Here is a 19,492-nt window from a genome sequence, read left to right on the forward strand (position 1 = left end):
TAAGGCAACATATATAATGAAAGCAAAGAAAAAGCAAGCATTGTAAGAGAAGGCAATAGAGTAATGGGGGTTAGATAAGCTGGTCAAGAAAGGTCTTCCTGAGGAGTTGGCATGGAGCAACAATGTCACCTAAAGTGAAGGAGTGGGTCATGCACAGACTTGGGAACAGAAGGAACAGAAATCCTAGGAACCTCAAAAGAGAACAAACTTGAATTCTTCCAATAACACTAAGAAAGCCAGTGTGGCTGGAACAAAGTCAAAGAAATTTATTAGGTAATTTTTTGAGTTGAATCAAAGGCAAACTTCCTGTAACTTCTACCTAATGAACTTACTACCTATTGATCCCTACTTAGTACATTCATCAAATAAATAATTGAACAAATGAACAGACGCCTGAATTCGTTATCCCAAGGCAGGTAAGCTGAAAGGATTTTAACTTCAGGTGAAACACCACAAACCAGAAGAGGGACTACCTGACCCCTACATTCCCATAAGAGACTGAGAGCTTCTCAAGCCCAGTAACCCAGGTGCCCCACTCACGTTATATATGTCTAATGCCCACTCTCCACAAATTCTCCATCAGGAGTAACATCGTCTTGCCTCCCCTATCAACTTTCATACACAAAAGTTACAAGCTGAAGCGATGCCTTTGAACTCCAACCCTAGCCATTGCCCCCAGGCCCAGGTAACTACTCCTTACTCCCATCCATGTGTTTTTACTCCGCCCTCTGGAAATATAGCCCCATAATCGAAAAACTCCATGATGTGCCCCTCTTCTCAGATCATTAGCTCAACTTATTTCCTTGACAGAAACCTAGCTCTCCTCTGAAAACACCTCTTCTCTTACAGTTCTTTCAACAGTCTTTTTTCCAGCACAGTCACGAAGCAGTACACTGCTCTCTGAACATACCCCGCTGCTGTACAGGTAAATAGTTTCTTTTCCACAAGACCACTCCCTCCTCTGAGGGTTGAGATCCCATCCCCACCCTTCCTCTTGGAAGATCTTACAACATCAACATTTGTTTTCTCCCTACATAAAAATCTCATTCAGCCACATTCTTTTCCATCAGCATCTGAATATACTTGATATAGCCCATCTTTTAAGAAACTTATTCCAACTCCACAGTACCCTTTCAGTAACAATTCATTATCACTTTTCTCTTTCACAACCAAGATTTAAAAAAAAAATGCGTTTATTTTGTATGTACATAGGTGATGGGCACTAAGTCATGTCCTTGAGATGAACTAGTCTGGGCAGGAGCAGAGGGTGAGCTAGACAGCCCGTTCCCTTCATTCTATTCACGAAGACCAGAGATATGCAGTGTCTTGCTCAAGGTCACGAAGACTGGAGATATGCAGTGTCTTGCTCAAGGTCATACAGCAAGTTTTAGGAATGACATTAAATTGGAAGACTCCAGGCTCACTGGCCAGTGCTTCTTGCCCTGCATCGAGCAACCTCCTTCATTTGACCCACCCTGATAGTTGTAAAAGTGTTCGTATTTTAAATGTATTCTTCACTCTTATAAATTACATTTAATAGCTTATATAAAAGAGAAAAAGTAGTCAAAAAAAATAATCCAGGTACCATAAATCTGGCCACATCTCAACTGCCAAGGATGGAGGGGTCAGGAGGGACCCGGTTGGAGAGGGAGCAAAGACATTAGAGTTCAATTTTTAAAGGACAGGGCTTGACTTTAAATATCTATAGATTCCTCTCTTAGTGCCTTGAGATCTGCCATCATTTAAAGCATTTGTGTCTAAGAATCTTCAATCTTATTAAAATATTTGTCTAGGTTAAAGTCACATGACTTAAGCTCATGATAAATATTTCTACTTCCCATCCCTGATTTATGAGAACCAGCTAGTAAATAGTCTCTGATTCAAACAGTGATTAACCATTATTCACAAAACAAAATGAGCCTACCCTGTCACATCATAAATCTAATGTAATATCATCTTGCTTTATTTTTTTATCCACAGTTTTATCCACAGTTTCCCATCTAATTCTCATCTTTTCCCATCTCATTACAGACTCCAAGAGACATGCACAAAGAAATGTAAAAAGAGACATTTTCTGCCAAACCGTATCTTTGGGAGATGGTGAGAATGACTCAGGGAAATGCAGTAACTCTTGATAATATCAAAACACCATCCGAAGTGTTCTCTGGGGGAATGTATGAGATTATGAATTAATTCCCTGTCGTCCCTACCTTGAATCAAGTCAAGACTAGTCATTAAAAGACAAACCCTAGCAACCCTAGAAAAGAATGAATTTGACGACTAAGGGTATAATATGGGTGGTATGTGTTTTGGGGATCGATGGGAATTTGTAAGGCTAACTATAGGGATGGAAAACGCAGGAAGTGTGTCATCCCTCAGGGTGATGGTGGTTAAGAGAGTCAGATAGTGCATGCCTCCATTCACCAAGGGTTTCCAGTCGCTGGAGTCATCACGTCGACTTGAAGCCTCTCAAACTAATGCACTGCTACTGTGAAGGGCTTCCTGTGACTCAAGACCAATGGCATCTGATCCACTTATTCAGACTCCTCTCCCACCCTTCCCTGCTCACCCTCGTGTTCAGAGTTACTGCCACGCCAGCTTTTCTTACCACTTCTCTGTTGTCCTGAAAATTTGTGCCCCCTTCTTCCATTTCCCATAATTCTCCCTGAATGGTTTCTAATTGTCTCTCAAACTTCATCTCAGGTGTCACCCTTTATGAGAAAATGACCCTAAGTATATCCCTCCCTAAGTCCTTTAAAGCAACTCTTCTCAAACTTTAATGTGCAAATAAATCACCTTGTGATCTGTTAATATGCAGGTTCCTATTCAGTAGGGCTGAAGTAGGGATTCGCACGTCCGGTGAATTCCCTGGTGATGCTGATGCTTCTGGTCATGGACCACACTTTGAGTACCAAGACTATAGCTTAAGGCCACCTCTGCCAAGTTCCTACAGCAGCCTGTATGTTGAACTCTTTCCTAGAACTCTACTGCAATAGTTTAATTACATGTTTACCTCTACCAACAAGAGCCACTGAGGTCACTGAAACTATGAGTCTTTCAGTTGCAACTGACAAGAATCTAACAGAATCTAGAATAAGGAAAAAGGAAAGGGATGTTCGAGCTCAATCAACTGAAACAAAAAGCCTAGAAATATCTAGCTTCCGACACAACTGGATCCGGGTGTCCAAATGATGCTATTAGCATATAAAGCCCTCTCTCGGCTCTGTGTAATTCCATATAGTTTTCATTATTGGGAAGTGAAAGCAGTAAGCTTAGCAACCTCAAGAGAAAGAAATACACTCTTTCCAGGTGATCAGAGACTAATCAAAGATGTAGGTCTAATAACAGAGACATGCTCAGGGTACAGTGGGAACTGAGGTGATAAGGAACTTACTTAACCCGGAGAATTCAGGGAGGGTAGGGGAGGGTTGATGGGAGTGGGCTGGGAGAGGCTTTCCAGGAGAGGTGCTCTCAAATCTCAGTCCTGAGGGATGACTACTAGTTTCCTAGGGAAAAGCATCCAGGCAGAAGTCACCCTGTACACTCCCCTTAGCAACTTTATTAATAATGTACATAAAGATTGACAGTCAAATTGATCTCCGGATAGCTAAGATTTTTAAGGCCACATATCAGGGCTTGGGGAAATATTCTAAATGATCTAAGTAAGATTATGAAATCTTAATGCCAGTAAGTTAAATGCCATCTAATCTTTCTTATTTCACAGATAAGTAAAGAAATGGAGACCAAGAAATATGAAGTGATCAAACATTTATCAAATAATACTCTCCTTGGAGATACTAATAATCCTCTTCCATAATCCTAAACACACAGGTGCTTGGAGTAATACCCATCCAACCATAATTTCAGAAATCAATAAAATAACTGCTCCAAGGGAGACAAGTTTAGTTCTAATCAAGTCTTCTACAGCCAAAGGAGGTTTCTAAGAAGTAGATCCGTGCACATTTTGAAAAGATTGAAACATGATAGTAGAAAAAATGTCATGATTTCATTCAGAAAATACCTCATACACACACACTATGGGGCAGGCACACTACTAGGGAGACTGAAAGCATTACAAAACTAAAGAAGAAGTTGCCTCTGCCCTACAATGGGAATCATTATTGAAAAATTATCTTCGGACAGATTAAAAATTCCGAAACCTAGAGCATGAAAACAGGGAATACTAGGATTGAGAGTAAGGTTATATTACAAACACAACTAATTCATTTAACTCAAACATACCAGAGAACAGTTGGAACATGCGTGCATATGTGTGCACATGCATATGTTGTAGGGTTACACTTACTGACTCGGATTCGGATTTTTGGGATGCAGATCCCAGCCCCATCAAGAACTAATTGCACGGCATGTGACAGATCATTTAACCTCCTCTGCCTTAATTCTCACATCTGGGAGACAATCAAGTACATGTGTTTTATAATGGCTGTAAAGGTTCAATGAGATCGGCACGGGAAGTGTGCGGAGCAGGTCTTAGGACTTAGCAAGTGCTTCTGTGTGTTTGCCCTCACAGTGGTAGGTGGTTCGCTAAGCCTTTCTCAGCCCTAGCTCATCTCCCCGTGTGAGGGCATCAGACCCTTGGACTGTGGTCCTGGGGTCCAGCACCCTCCAGCGCAGCCACCACGTGGTCTAGGTCTTTCTGTACAAACGCGATTTTCCCCGTGAGGGCTCTCCTCAGAGTCTTACTGCCAGTGAGCTATCACTCTTAAGGTCTGAGGAATAACACGATGGCTGGGACAGGCCCTGGACTAGGAGTCGGGATTCATATTCCTGTTCCGACTCAGCCTCTGGCCACGTTCCGAGATCTGGGGCAAATCACTCAACTCTGTGTCTATTTTCTGCTCCTATGAAATGAGGATGAGATCAACCACTATATCTCTCTCCTGAGTCCTTTGCCAGGATCAAAATAAAGAAAATGTGCTTTGAAAATAAAAGATGGAAATTAGGGAGGAAGGAAGGAAGGAAAGAAGGAAGGAAAGAAGGAGAGAGGGAGGAAGGAGAGAGAGAGGAAGGGAAGGAAGAAAGAGTGAGAGGGTAGGAGGGAGGATGGGAGGAAGGATGGGAGGAAGGAAGGAGGGAAGAAGGGAAGAGGGAGGGAGGGAGCCCAGTGTAAGGTCTCTCTGGGCCTCACAGACAGACCTCATTCCCCAGTCTTCTCACTTCTCTCTTTCAGGGTGACCTGCTCCCAGCTACCGTGCATTCTGCTGTCCTCCCCCTGGGCCATCTGCCTGTAGAGGCCACTTACTTGGGAGCAAAGAGTAGGTAAGCCAGCTTTCACTTTTTCTGAGACTCTCTCTTGTATAATAATTGATAATATTAGTCAATACTGATGATTATATTATTTCTAATCACAGATATTAAATAATAATAATTGTCATTATATTCTATCTCCTCTATAACATTAATAGCAAAAACAATTTTTTATTTTATAATATTACTTTATAGTTATAAAATGTTTTTTCATTTATTAACTAATTAAATCTCAAAAGCTGTATCAGGTGGTCAAGAAAGCTATATCAGGCGGTCAGGAAAGCTATTATGATCTCTTTAGATGAGAACACTGGAGTTCAGAGAAGTGAAATGGTCTTTGAGACCTGCCCAGATTAAAAAAAAAATTAAAGTGGGGCTGGGAGCCAGACCTTCAGACTCCTTTTTAACTGTTGTTTCTCAAATGACAAATGTATTCCATTATCTCCTTTTAGACTGAATAAACCCCACCCCATGGTACAGAGGACAGCAATACCCAATAAGCACTTTTAGACTATACATTCCTAATTTGCTGGATATTTATACATATATAAATGTACAGGATATTTATAAACCGAAAGGCGCTGGACAGATGTAAGACTTCGTTGATCCATTGTTCTTATTTCAGATGTCTCATGTTCCTAAGACACATACGAGTCTTTACAATACTAGTGGAGTTTGGGTTAACTGATCCATTGTTTGTCTGTGGATTTCACATTTGTCAAGTATGAGAGAAACCAGACTTCATGGAGCAATTAAGTAATCGTAAGTCAGGTCAGAAAAGATGTTTTGCTAGAAGCAATGGGAGCCAGACACATGCATCTACGTGCAATTATATGTGTGTCCGGTTCAGAGATTGTATCGCCACTCTTTGTCTGTTGAACTTGACCCTAACCCCACGGGCCGAACTCCTCCTTGGGTTAATTGCCCTCACTTCCACAGTTTTGGGCAATAGGGCAATTTTTCATGCCTGGTAGAGAGTCTGGTCAACTCGACCTGAGCCAATCAATTTATTGAATTTTATTTAAAGGTAGGTCATTAGTTTTTCCTCAATAAAAAGTCTAATTCGTGGAAAACCTTCAACAAGAAGAGGATTACACTCTACTTGAAAACTAAGACAACAAGCCCAGAGCTTTAAGTTAGAATTGCAAATGAAATGACAGGTCTTCTAATAATAATAAGGCATGGCCTTTTCAATCAGGGAGTCCAAGGTTTCATTCTCAGTTCAATATTACAAACTTTGAGATCAACGTATGTTTTCTAAGAGCTACTTTTATGGAATGTTTACTACGTTCAGGATCTATATTACTCTTTACCTAGTCAATTTCATAATGTCTCCGTTTAAATGCGTATTCATTCATTAAACATTTACTGAGCAACTTACTATGTTATAAAAGCTAGACCTATAGCATTGAGCCTGGGACTTACAGTTCATTCAGGAAGACAGCACTGAACAAAAAATTATAATTGCAACAAGTATCAGGAGGGACAAGTCCAGAATTCTGTGGCATCATTAAAAAGAAGTACCCAGGCCGGTCTGACAGTCAGGAAAGACCCAAGGGATGAGTAGAAGTTAGCCAGGCAAAAAGAAAAATGGGGTGAGGAAGGAGCAGAGCATTCTGGGTAAAAGGTAAAGAAAGTGTGCAGGTTATGTGACCCATCTGAGATACTGAAAAAACATCGAGAGTGGAGCATGGAAAGACGAAACGTGGCAGGAGACGGGAATGGAGAAGTGGATACAAGGCTTTCTTTGGTAAGCATACGGAAAATTTTGTATTTTATCTCTGGCACCACAGAAAGCCATCAAAAGACTGTAAACGGGGGAGTTATAGGATTAGATTTGGGATTTAAAAAGTACTCTCAGCTGCAAGTAGCGAAAGGTTTTGAAGCAGGGCGAGCAGAGAACAACGTGAGGACCAGAAGTGAGAAGGTAGACCGTGGACAGAGAGAAGCAGACAGACTCGAAAAGTATGTGTCGTATAAGCAACCGGACTTGACCGGTGGTGTGAGGGATGGAAAGCTCTGAAGAGGAGGAAAAGTAATGCCCGGGATCAGACTCCACCACCTGGTGGTTAGCGGTGCCATTTATGGAGGTAGAATGTTCTAGAGAGGTAACAGGGATTTTTTTTTTTTTTTTTTTGTGGAGGGAGAAGGGAGGACAGTGGACATGAGGAAAGAAAATCGAAGCTCAGTGAGGAGCATATTAATTCCTCAAGGTCGTCCAGTTGCTGAGTGGCACAGCTGCGATTTCGCCAGGTAGAACTTCAGGGTCCCCGTGCTTGGCCGCCATGTTCTCTACCCTCTAAGCCTCAGTTTCCTCATCTGTAACACGGATATAACACCAGCCTTGTGGCTGGTTATTAATGTTAGTTACTTAGTTATGTTGTTTTTCTAGGAGAGACTTTGCAACTACCTGGAACTGCTTTAATTACTTCCCAACTGAATGACTCCCAACCGCCAATACAGGGAAAGATGTTCAAGAATATCAGAAAAATCACAATTCACGTGGAGAAGAGAGGGCAGCATGGGTACATACTCTCCGCTCCCTCTGGCTATTTTGTACAGGAATCCCTTTAATATTTTAAATATTTTCTCTGTATATTTCCTATATTTTTTTCTCTGCAATGAGACATGGGGAGAAAACATTAGTTTGCTTTATATGGAAATATATGTTTAACCGGAGAAAAATCCCAGCCACCATCATCCCAGGACATCAACTTCTATAGTAATAAAGGCCGTTTATGGACATTAATGCATAAAAATGTTTGAGTAAAACCGAACTTGGATATCGTAGTCCATAAAATAGTTCATGTCATGTGGCAAAAAATTTTTTAAAAGATTCATTGATTAAAACATTCCAATTTGAGATGCTAGCATCTAGAATCACCCATCAAAATGTTAGATAACTTGTCAGCAAGGTGTTCTGACTGCCCTCCTGTGCTCTTAGCCAAGAGATGAGCTCCTGACCTGTTTTCCTAGGAAGAGCACCCCGAGGGACACTTCCTCAGAATTAAGTCCCGGAGATGCTGACACTGGAGTCAGCCATTGAATTCTTCTATGGCTGCTCTGGGTTCTGTTCTCATCACACGGTCTCTCCATTTTCATGGTCTCTGGTCCCTGACCAGTTTCTCAGCAGTCCTTTGCCTCGCCCTCACATCCTTTTCTTATCTTCTGTTCTTTAGCTGTAGCATCTGAGTGCACCTGAACGCCACACCCCACCCTGCTCCTCGTTATCCAGATCGCAGTTCCTGTCATCCGCCTCTGTCTACTTTACACCTGCTTCCACAGCCTGGCCTTGGCCGGGCCCAGCATCCTGCCCGTTTCCACAATGTGTCGCTGTCCACAGGCCCCACGTTACCTTGAAGCAGTCCACAGGTTTCATTTCACCCCAAGGCTTCAAATAATGGTGACTGCCATTTCCAAGATCCAAAGTTCTCTCTTCCAGGGGTCTTCCCTGATCCTCCAGAACCCCCTCCCCATGAGTCCAAGGTGTCCCCCTGAGCACTTACTATACAGTGTTGAAAAGTCCACTTTACAGATCTGTCACCCTCCTAGGCTACTGGATGGCAGAAAGGAGTCTTGCTTCCCTCTGCATCTCTGAGACTTACTACTGTAGCCAGCAAGTAGAAGACACCTAAGATGACTTTGTTGACTAAACCCCTCACTTCAAAATTGCAGTGTGGTGTCCTGTTGTGTGGTGTCCTATTTGTAGTATAGTGAGTGTAGTGTGAAGAGATGTGCTGTGGTGTGCTGTGGTGTGCTGTGGTGTGGCAAAACCTGTATTGTATCACATCGTAACACATCATATGTTATCATATCGTATTATATTCTACAGAAGGCAGAGAAGAGAGTGCATGTCAATTGTTGCTACAAATTGAGTTATTTGTCCTTCACATATTATTCCAATTTTCAGATAATCATCTATTTACTGCGGCCTAAAGAAGTCAGTAAAATCTGCTAGAGGTGCCACAGTCTCTTAAAGCAGAAGAGGAGATTATTTTCAGAACCCAATTCCTATCTCCTCACTCCGTTGCACGGACACCTCTTGCAGGATTAGAAGAAACGAAACAAAAAGGTGGTTTGTCTTTTCAGGTGAATCCATCATTCTGCAGCTTACCAAACTTCAGGGCTGTGGCTTACAGCTCTCACTCTGGGGCGGGACAAAAGAAGCAAAAAGAGAAGGGAAGCACCGCGCCACTCGGAACGTGGTGAGTCCTTGGTAACTGTGTATTCAATGAATGAATCGCCAGATAGCCTTGAGATTCCTTTCGACTCCAATATCACTGTAAGCAGGGAGATGCCCCAGACCCCTAGACCAATGGCCGCTTTGGCTCTGGGCTAGTGTCTGTCTGGGTGGTCCACACCCAACACCTTTCCAGAGACTCAGAAAGTAATCAAGACCCGACTTCCAGCTTAGTTCCGATTCGTGACCAACTCTCTCTGCATTTCTAGTTCTCTGATTTCTTCAAACGCCAGCCCGCAAAAAGCCATTGATGTTTTTCTCTTTGGCTCTAGATACTCAATTAGTTTAATCCTTTAAAATATATATATATATATATATTTTTTTTTTTGATTGTGGTAAGAACCATAACATGAGATTTACCTACTTGGAAATTCAAGTGCACAATACAGTATTGTGAACTATAGGCACAACCTCCACCACTTTTTCTTCTTGCGATGAAAGCTAAAACTTCATACTCGTTGTCGAGTGTTGAAGGAAGTTAGGAGGATAACAGAGGCTACGTCGGGCTGGGGGAGCTGAGTCTTTTTTCCAGCGTGTGTGTCCCAGGACGTGCTTGCCGATTGCCTTTAGCTAGAGCTTCTTCCAGGACAATAGAGTATAAGGATCGCTTCCCTGTCTGCCTCGCCTGGCTGTGATGTAAGTCATGTGAGACCACATTTGGCTTCACAGATATAATTACTACATATTTAAACACTCTGAGGTGCTACGATGCTAATGTGTTAGAAATATTTACATATTAGGAAGAATAATAGTGCAGATCAAAAGTCAAAAACTGGTGACTGATGAGAACGATCCAGCCACAGATGTGCTTTATTTGGCCTGCGTGGTGTTTTTATGTATTGGGGCCAGCATTTAAAAATTAGAGGAGAACTGATATTTTGGAAGAAAAGACCACAGAATTTCAGTTTATTTTGAAAACTGGAGATCTAACAACACAGGGCCTGTTTTTCCCAAGGGAAACATTTGGCTGGGGCCAAGTAGCACCTGCTTTTTGGGGTAAGTCATGAGCTCTACGATTCACTGCTGTCCCCACCTGTCACGCAGGTACATTTGCATTTATTTACACACATCTGTGTCACTCATTTTAGTTAATTGCCTGGATCCAGTAGCTATTTTTCTTGTGACCCCCCTGGTGTACCAGAAACTGAGCAAGAAAGTCCTAGAATCCAATCCTGGCTCCTGGCTTTTCCATTTAATATCTACGTAACTATAGAAACACACACGCACGCATGCGCACGCACACACACACACACCCTATTGGTTCTGTTTCTCTGGAGAACGCTACCATCTTTCTTCTCTGAAATCACGGAAAACTTAGGCCACCTCATATTCTGCCTTATCTTATAGTTACGCATCTCTTTCTTAAATTAAGAATTCCTCCAGGGCACAGAAATTTAAATGTTAAGTCCTCCTGTTCCAATGCAGTACGTGATGCTTAGTAGATGCTCAGTGAGTAATTCAATTGGATTAGATTAGATTGCGTTGAATTACTCCTGAAGTCTAGCTCCAAGTGTCCCAAAGGGGACTCCTGTACCTCTCAAGTCCACTAATAAATAAAGGGTTGTTTTGCTCATTTGTCATATTTTCATAATTTTTAATGCATTGTATTGATTTTTGCATAACATTTTTAATAAAAATCCTTCTGAAGTCTCTCAGTGCCAACCCCCAGTAATAAATGTTAAAATAGACCAGGGCTTATTTAGAGATCATTTTTCTTTTAATTAATTGAATAATGATTAAATCAATGGGAGAAAAAATCAAACTTCCTAAATAGAAAAGTTCAAACTTTAAAAAATTGCACAGGCTAAATAGTTTCCATTTGCTTAATATACTGCAGTTTACAAAAAGCTGCACCATTTCATGACATTTAAACAACTGAGTTGCATAAGGTGTCATTGTTAACCTTCTTCCATGAGTCACAAAACTGAGATCCAAAGTTAGCAACAACTGTCGCTTGTTAGCGACACTATGCGCTAGACACTGTTACGTGTTTTAAATATGTGAACTCCTTAATCTTCTTAACAATCACAAGAGACAGGTTACTATTACTTTCCTCACTAAAGATGAAAAAACTGAAGATAGGAAAGGTTAGGCCGCCTCTCTGTAATGGTTCACTTCGTGTGTCACCCAGATTGGATCACAGGGTACCCTGATATTTGACTAAGCATTCTTCTATCTGGGCGTGTCTGTGAAGGCGCATCCGGATGAGACCTGCACTCAAATCAGAAGACGGAGGGAAGCGGACTGCCCTCCCTAATATGGGTGGGCATCATCCAATCCTCTGAGGGTCTCAATAAAACAAAAAGGCATTGGAAGGATGAGTTTGACCCTTTCTCCCCGACTACAGAGCTAGGGCGTTGGTCTTCTCCTGCCCTTGCCCTGAGGTTTACACCATCAGCTCTCTTGGTTGCCGGGTCCTCAGACTCAGTCTTCCTGGACCTCCAGCTTATAGATGGCAAATGGTAGGATATACATCTTACTGGTTCTGTTCCTCTAGAGAACCCTGGCTAATACACTGCCCAAGGTCAGACAGCTCAAAGTACATGGTTATGGGCCAGAACTCAAACCAGATTTGTTGTGTCCAAAATCTGTGTTTCTCCTGCACAAAGCCATCCCTAGATAGAACCATCCCACAGGAAACCCTTATGCAAAGAAAGGTCTGTGGTAGTTAGTGATGTTAATGGGCTTGATTTGCATTTTCCCTCAGGCTAAGGTGGTTGGCAGCCAGATAGGAAATCCCTGTCACAATAAAGTCATCTTAGACGGATGAGACACAAAGTCTGTCTTCATTCTTTCGCTCACCACCTTTGTATAGTTTTCAGGGCCACAGACTGAGTCCTGAGCCCCAGTTAGTGCAGCATCATTGAAAAGAGAGCGAGAGCAGAGGGAGGTCAGACCAAGGTTCTTGGCAACAGGACCGATGTGTGGGCTTCAGAGTCCCATGCATGCAGGGCCTCGGTTTCCCTGGGGTTTGAACCGCTTAAGTTCAAATGATTCGGTAGTTTTAATTGAAAGGCATGTTAGTCTTTTTGTTAAAAAAAAATCCAAAAGAAAAATAAAAGTTTTTAGGTTCAAGGAATATTCTATGTCCGTGAGACCATTGAAAGTCTAAAATATTTCCCAGCAAGATCCATTTGTTCAGCTATTAATATACTTTATTATTTTTCCACCATGGCAAGAACCTAACTGTTCCTCTAGTCATATTTCTCTTAGATGGAAAAAAGAAATCATTACCATTTCTGGCATCGAAAATCCTGTTTTTCCTCAAATGAACAAAAAATGGAAGCAAAAGCAGGCTTTGCTATGTGAAAAATCCAAACCGAGTATGTAGGCTTAGTCCTGTCTGTTTTCCCACCTATAAAATCGAATTAAAAATCAGAAAAGACAAATTTAGAAAACTGTCTATCCAACTGAGCCAAATAAGAGTGATATAAATTACTCAGAGTGAGTGACTTTTGCTTGATTTTAAAGATTAATTTTAACATGCACATGAAGATCAAAAATCTTACACATTAAAATCCTTTAAAAATTTTTCTTTTTTTTTGTCGCTGTCCTCGCCCACCTAGGATGCAAGTTTCATGAGCCCGGTGAGGTCACTGCTGGTTCCCTAGGATCTGGAAGTCTGAGGGACGGCCACCCGGAGCTGACCACGGCCCTCAGTGCCTGCTGCCACCCCCACTTCCAGAAAGAGGCCCCTGGAGTCAGGGAAGCCCAGGTCTCATCGGTCAGACACGGGGAGCCTGCAAAACTCTCCTCCAAGTGTCCATTTCTGAACCGTCCGCCCTTTCTCTGGGCCCTTCTGTCTTTGCCTGCCTTTTGATACTCAGGCCTTGGCTGGGTCTACTGCTGGCTCGGGAGTCAGGGCGTCCTGACATAGTAGTCCCTTTGGCAACCGAAGAACTCGGCCTGACCCATCGGGAGCTTTCCAAAGAGGCAGGCTTCAAATTCTCTGTGGGCCGGAGGAGAAATATCACCCACAAACGGAGCTTCAAGGACCATGGGGGCAACGTGACCCTAACTCACGCAGGGGCCCTTGACCCAGCAGGAGACACGGCTTCAGCACACACACGTTTGTCCTGGCTCCCCCAAACCACAGTCACTGCAAGCCGATCGCAGGGTTATTCAGCTGCAAGGGAGGAAAGGCAGAAATGAAACCAGCCAGAGACAGGGCAGAAATGGAACGGACTGGAGGAAGGGGCTCAGAAACATCTTTAAAAGAAAATGAAGGCAGAAAAAAGAGAGACCCTGTAGGGGGCACGTTCTGCCGGGGACTCACATTCCAGCTATTGTCCTGTCTCTGTCTCTGTCTCTCTCCAGGGCCCTCCCAGAGCACGGTATCCACACCTCGCACCCCCTTTCCCCACGGTTTACTCCCCTTCCACTGCCAAGCTGCGTCTCTCTGCCAGCAAACCCGGCATAAGATGCCGGCGGCCTCTTTACATGACAACTCCATGCTGATGCCAGGGCCAGACCTCAGGGACACTTGCTCTAATAAGACCTATAAGCAGGCAAAAGCTCTTGTTCAATTAAGGAATAGTTTTCATTTCAAGAAGGCCGCCCTGGCAAAGTCCCAAGCACTCCAGAATCCACCTCCCCAACCCCCAGCCCAAAGCTTTGATGCTCTGATTATCCTGTTGTCCGATCAATAGCCCATCTGCTCTTTGGAGGAGCCCGAACCATCCTGCGCTAAATTAAAACAGATAGGATCAATCCGCGGTTAATTTCTCCCAACCAAACAATTTATCTCTCTTTTGGTTCCTCTTGGAGGGTGAATTATATAATCCTGACACACTATTAGAGCTCTCTGGCCAAAGAAAGCCCTGCCACAATGCTTGCCTGCTCTCTTTATCGGCCGCTCGACAGTGTGACAAACCCAGAGACTTATCTGAGACTGGTAAGCAGACCTGGTTTGAACCTTGCAAAGTCTCTGTCAGGGCACCATGAAGGGTAAAAAGGTTCTGAATACCAGTGCATGCTCGTAATCTTGGAGGAAGAATTGAACCCAAATGTGATAAGCTGAGCATAAGCTTCTATTTCTGAAGAATTAATTGCCATCACTGATGAATAATATTTCCCCTACTTAAGGCAAAAAATCAGGATACCTTGTACCAAATGTCAATGGAAACATAAGATTTAAATCTAACCTGGAACAAACTGCAGGTAGAGGGTATAAGAATAAATAATAATAATAGGTATTATTAGTAATAATATTATTAGGCACTTACCATCTGGTAACCCGCGTAACGCTGAATGCTGTGAGACTGAGGCTTGGAATGGGTGAGTGTCCTCCAGGACCACAGGATGCACAGGTGGTACAGTCAGTGTTTATTACTGGGCTCAGAAGGAGCCCACTGGTGGTTAGAATCCTGGGATACTTCCATAATTGATAACTAGCAGCTGTCCCTAAGCCCTGAGTGTTTCCTCCACGTAACCCAGCAGACTCGCCATCTGGGTTCCTAAACCAGGACACCTGGCCCTCCCGACGATGCGCTAAGTCAAGGGATAACACCTGACACATCGAAGGGTCTCCAGGAGGCCACCGCATGGTTGGGGCCCATATTCATAATAGCTAATATCTGGCTTACTTCTGGCAATGCCAAGGTTTTTCCTGGGGGCACCTGACTCACAAACGTATACTCTTAACCAAAATGCTCTTGTTCCCAACAGGAAGGAGGACCAACAGGAGAAAGTCTAGAGGAAGCCAAGGAAGAGAGGACAGATCTGGCAAAGCATCCATGAAGTCGGTCTGGCCGACCAGTGGTTCAGCTCTCTGGGAAGGGTTTCTGCAACAGGGCGAGAATAATAATAACTACTACCTACTGATCGCTTACCATATGTCTGGCACTGTTTGAGCCCTTACAATCATTATTTCATTAAATCTTCCTGGGAAAGATACTATCGTAGTATCTAAGAAGAAAGGTAGGTGAAAAAAGAAATGTAGGTGAGGAAAGGTACTATTATCCAGATGCACAAAGAGGTTAAATAACTTGGCCAATGTCACAGGATTAATAAGAACGGTGCCAAGAGTCAAACCCAGGCTATTCAGCTTCAGGTCCCCAGTTCACTATATTGTTTTCCAGAAGGAGGAAGGAAATGGGAAAGAAAGTCCCCCGCAGGGTCAAAGAACCGGCAAGTGAGTCATCTCAGGGACTTGCATCTGGTGACCAGCTCGGGGCCGCTTGCCCTCGACACAAGGCTGTGTGCAGAGCAGTGACCAGCAAGGGTGAGACTCTCCCACGCCTCAGTGTTGACACCTGGATCTTGCACAGTGGTACTAAGACTATGGTAGGTGACATTCGCTGTAACCACCTGCCCAGGATTCATTTCTCCTTATTGTAGAACCACCGCCCGACTGGCATCTGATGTGCCATCCTTCCCACACTCCCAACAATGTGGCCAAGGTCCAGCCAACGAGTGTATTCCTCTTCCCGCTCAGTGCAGGGCACGGACCTGAGAGACAGACTCTTGGAACATCATTTTGAGCTGTTGGATCCAGCTATGCCTGAAACAGATGCTCTGAGTTTTTCAGTTTATTAAGTCCCTCTTTTCATTAACAGGGGCCAAGTTGGATTTTCTGTCACTTAAAACAGAAAAAGTCCTGTCTTATACAACTGTATAATCCATAGAGGAGAAAATTAAGAACAGCCGAGACCAGTTTGCTAAGATCTGGAAGGCGACTCAAAACAACTTGGTAAGGGACATGCTCACAAGACATCCCAAAGAATCATGACTTTATTTTTATCTATCTCTGGCCAATCCACCAGGCTGATTGAGCGCAAGAAATACCCTAATACCCTTCCTTCATAACCATCTGAAATAATTCCTTAGCCTTAACTCATGAACTCGGAAAAAGCTCCACAGAAAAAATGACAAGGACGAAGAGAGGAAGAATGGTGGAGACTGAGCTCGCGGACGAGGACGAGAAAGCAGCAGGATACCGTAGCCTCTTTGATGGCAGAATTCAAAGGTGTATTTTCCAAGGCTTGCAGTGAGTGTTACCCTGGATCAGTCAGGTCCAGTTGGGAAATCAGAGATTAACAGAGAAGCTGAGTATGAGAAATAGCTCGAAGAACTGAATTACTAGAAGACCGACAAATCAAAAATTGGGAATGATACAATGAAAACATGACAGCAAGTGGCTATGTTAGGGCTGTTATCAGAAGCTCAGCTACGTGGGTGCAGGGCGCCGGGACTCTGACCCTCTGGAGAAGAGGTGCTGCCAGGCTCCCCCTGAGGAGTGAGACGAAACTACGAATGTGTGGGGAAGAGGCTAGAGGCTGGAATTACCTGCTCCTGCTGGAGGAGAGGGCTGTTTCCGGAACAGCCTGAAGGGGAGCAGCAACTAGAGAAAAGAGCTAAGACCCCACTCTCTCCTCCTGCCTTCCAGTTTCTCTCCAGGACCCCCGTTGGGAGAAACCGACAAGGAGCCAGCAGTGAAGGCGAAATAACATCTGCAGATTCCAAACCCTAGCATTGCAAAGCAGAATATGGAATTATGGACTGAGAGACAGCGGTTTAAAAATCAGCATATCCCAGACTGTGGCCATGCCACTCTGAACATGCCTGATCCCATCTGATCTCAGAAGCTAAGCAGGGTCGGGCCTGGTTAGGACTTGGATGGGAGACCACCTAGGAAGACCAGGTGCTGTAGGCCTACAGAAAAAAATAAAAAACAAAAATAACAATCAGCATACCCCTACCCATCCAAAAGTAGTCTGCCAAGCAAGGCTGAAGAATAATAACAGTCATAATGGCCAACATTCAGTAAAGCGCCGTGCTGTGCATGTAACACACAATAGGTCGTTAATCTTCACAACCCTAAGTGCAGATGTCATAGTGATTCTCATTTTCTGAACAAGAAAACAGGGGCCATTAATGTTGTCACTCAGAATTCAAGTCTTTTAACCCCTAGCCTATATACCTAACCTTTACAAACAGCTAGTATAATTCACCTAAGAAGCATTTCCAAAATTCTGTTGCCCACTAGGTTTAATTTCTCCTTCTTCCATATTCCTTCATATTCCCATTGTAGGTTATTGTGCCTGTCACTTGTCGAAATTAGTTAAATAGTCAGCACAGCCTCTGATTGAAGACCCATGTCCTTCCGGTTTTCTCCTAATTGAGAGATTACACATGTGTAATAATTTTGAAGACTTTATTTCATAAAACCTCCTTCCTTGTCTCCATATCTATTCACCATATGAGTTGATCAGAACTTTTCATGGATTACAAGCAATGCACATATGTAATCAGCCTTGAAAATGTTCAAGAACCACTCACATCCCACATTGGACGTCAATAATTCCACAGATGACCCTGAGTTCTCTAAATCATTCAGTCTAACTGGGTTGCTCTCAGATAGACTGAGCCATGTGCCTGGTTATCTCAACCATAATACAAGCAAAGGATCTTGGGTCAACCCTCCCCAAACCCCAGCAGAAAAAAACTCTGCTTTTTCTATCTTGTACATGTTTCTATTTTGTACGTGTCCTAAATCACTGCTTCCCTCTGAGATCAGAACCAGGGTACTTTTGGGTGTGAGTGGCCAGTGTCGGATCTGGCAGGGGTGCAGGCAGCGGCTTCAACATACATGTGGCTGGAGACCGAGCTCAGCCTGAAAAGCTCATGGTTTGGTTATTCCCGGCCCTCTGGATGCCATAGGCACACATAGATCTGACATTCAAGGTGAGCCCATCTTATGATGAGCAGTAAAATGACCATAGAAAAACATGGCCGGTAGCTCTCCATGACCTATAACCAATTCATTCAAGGTCATAGAGACCAATACATCATTAAGACAAGCCATTGACCTCTGTGTACCTCAGTCCGACCCTCTCCAGCACATGCCACTATTATTGATTAGTGTTAGGGTGAAACCTAGAGAGTCTCAGGCTGAGGGTCAGAAACTCTGGGTTCTAGGCCTTTATCCAAACCTTCCATCTCTGTCTGAACTTCCCCGTGAATAAAAATAATATTCTTAGACCGGTTCTAATCATTTAGGTGTCTTTGATTCCATAACCATGGAGGATACAAATACAAATGTAATTGCTTCTATCCTTTAAAAAAACAAACAAACAAAAAAAAAAAACTCATTGCTATTGACAAGAGTTACAGGCACACGGGACTGGCGATGGTGGATCGTGGAATCTCAGAGCCTGAAGGCACTCCTGTTTAGGCAGTGGGACAGTCTAGTTTCCTCGAGCAGGACTGTTCAGCCCAACGTCGGACCATGGGAGATTTGGGACTTCAGGTCAGCTCTCCACACTGCCAGTCTTGTGTCATTTAATCCACAACCACTGCTTCTAGGCACACGTGTCAGAGCCCACTGATGACTCGCTTTCATTCACCAGTCCCTCTCATAATAATACCTGAAACTACAGGGCAACAAACAGATAAACTATATGTATTTCCTTAACGAATATTTATTAAATGCCAATTTTATTTATTTGAGTTTTGCTTTAACTATCGACAGCCAAAAATATAGCTTGTGCTCAATCAAAAAATCTGTGTTTGGGGCACTGACCATTAGCTTGGCTCTCTTCAGTCATCTAATCGTTTGCTTGCAAGAGTTCGAACTACAGTAATCACTAAGAATGTGACATTTTTGCTACTGCCAGGCTAATAATGTCCTTGGTGGTGCTGGTGAAAGGCAGTTAACGCCCCGCTTCCTTTAATCCCTCTCAGAACTTAATTCTAAAAACGTTCCAGAAATCCAAGCTAGGTAATGATTTCGAGTGCTTGGAATTGATTGATAAAAGCAGAGCTGGCCCAAGCATTGAATCGAATCCTATTCCTTGCCGTGAGGATAGAGTTGCGTAAAGGAGCAACTGCTGGGGAGGAAGAGGAGACCCCCGCTTAGTGGGTGCTAGAAAGGTCTGGGGCCCTACACAGAAACGTCTAGCCCTAACGGACTCCCCAACTCAATTATCTCTGTGTTCTTTTCTAATTACAGTTCAAAATCAGTCATTTACATATTCGACACTA

General features: G+C 43.3%; 1 long non-coding RNA gene and 1 other non-coding gene across 3 annotated transcripts in view; one reads left to right on the forward strand and one right to left on the reverse strand.

Annotated features, from left to right (window-relative positions):
• LOC107501903 overlaps positions 1–19,492 on the reverse strand; it is a 570,942-nt gene that overhangs the window by 487,064 nt on the left and 64,386 nt on the right. The gene's annotated exons all lie outside the window — the stretch shown is intronic.
• LOC118612168 lies at positions 17,044–17,162 on the forward strand. Its single transcript, XR_004954796.1, has one exon. It is a non-coding gene; the product is annotated as a 5S ribosomal RNA (ribosomal RNA).

This window comes from Rousettus aegyptiacus, unplaced genomic scaffold, assembly GCF_014176215.1.
Source record: "Rousettus aegyptiacus isolate mRouAeg1 unplaced genomic scaffold, mRouAeg1.p scaffold_m13_p_15, whole genome shotgun sequence".
Lineage (NCBI taxonomy): Eukaryota > Metazoa > Chordata > Mammalia > Chiroptera > Pteropodidae > Rousettus > Rousettus aegyptiacus.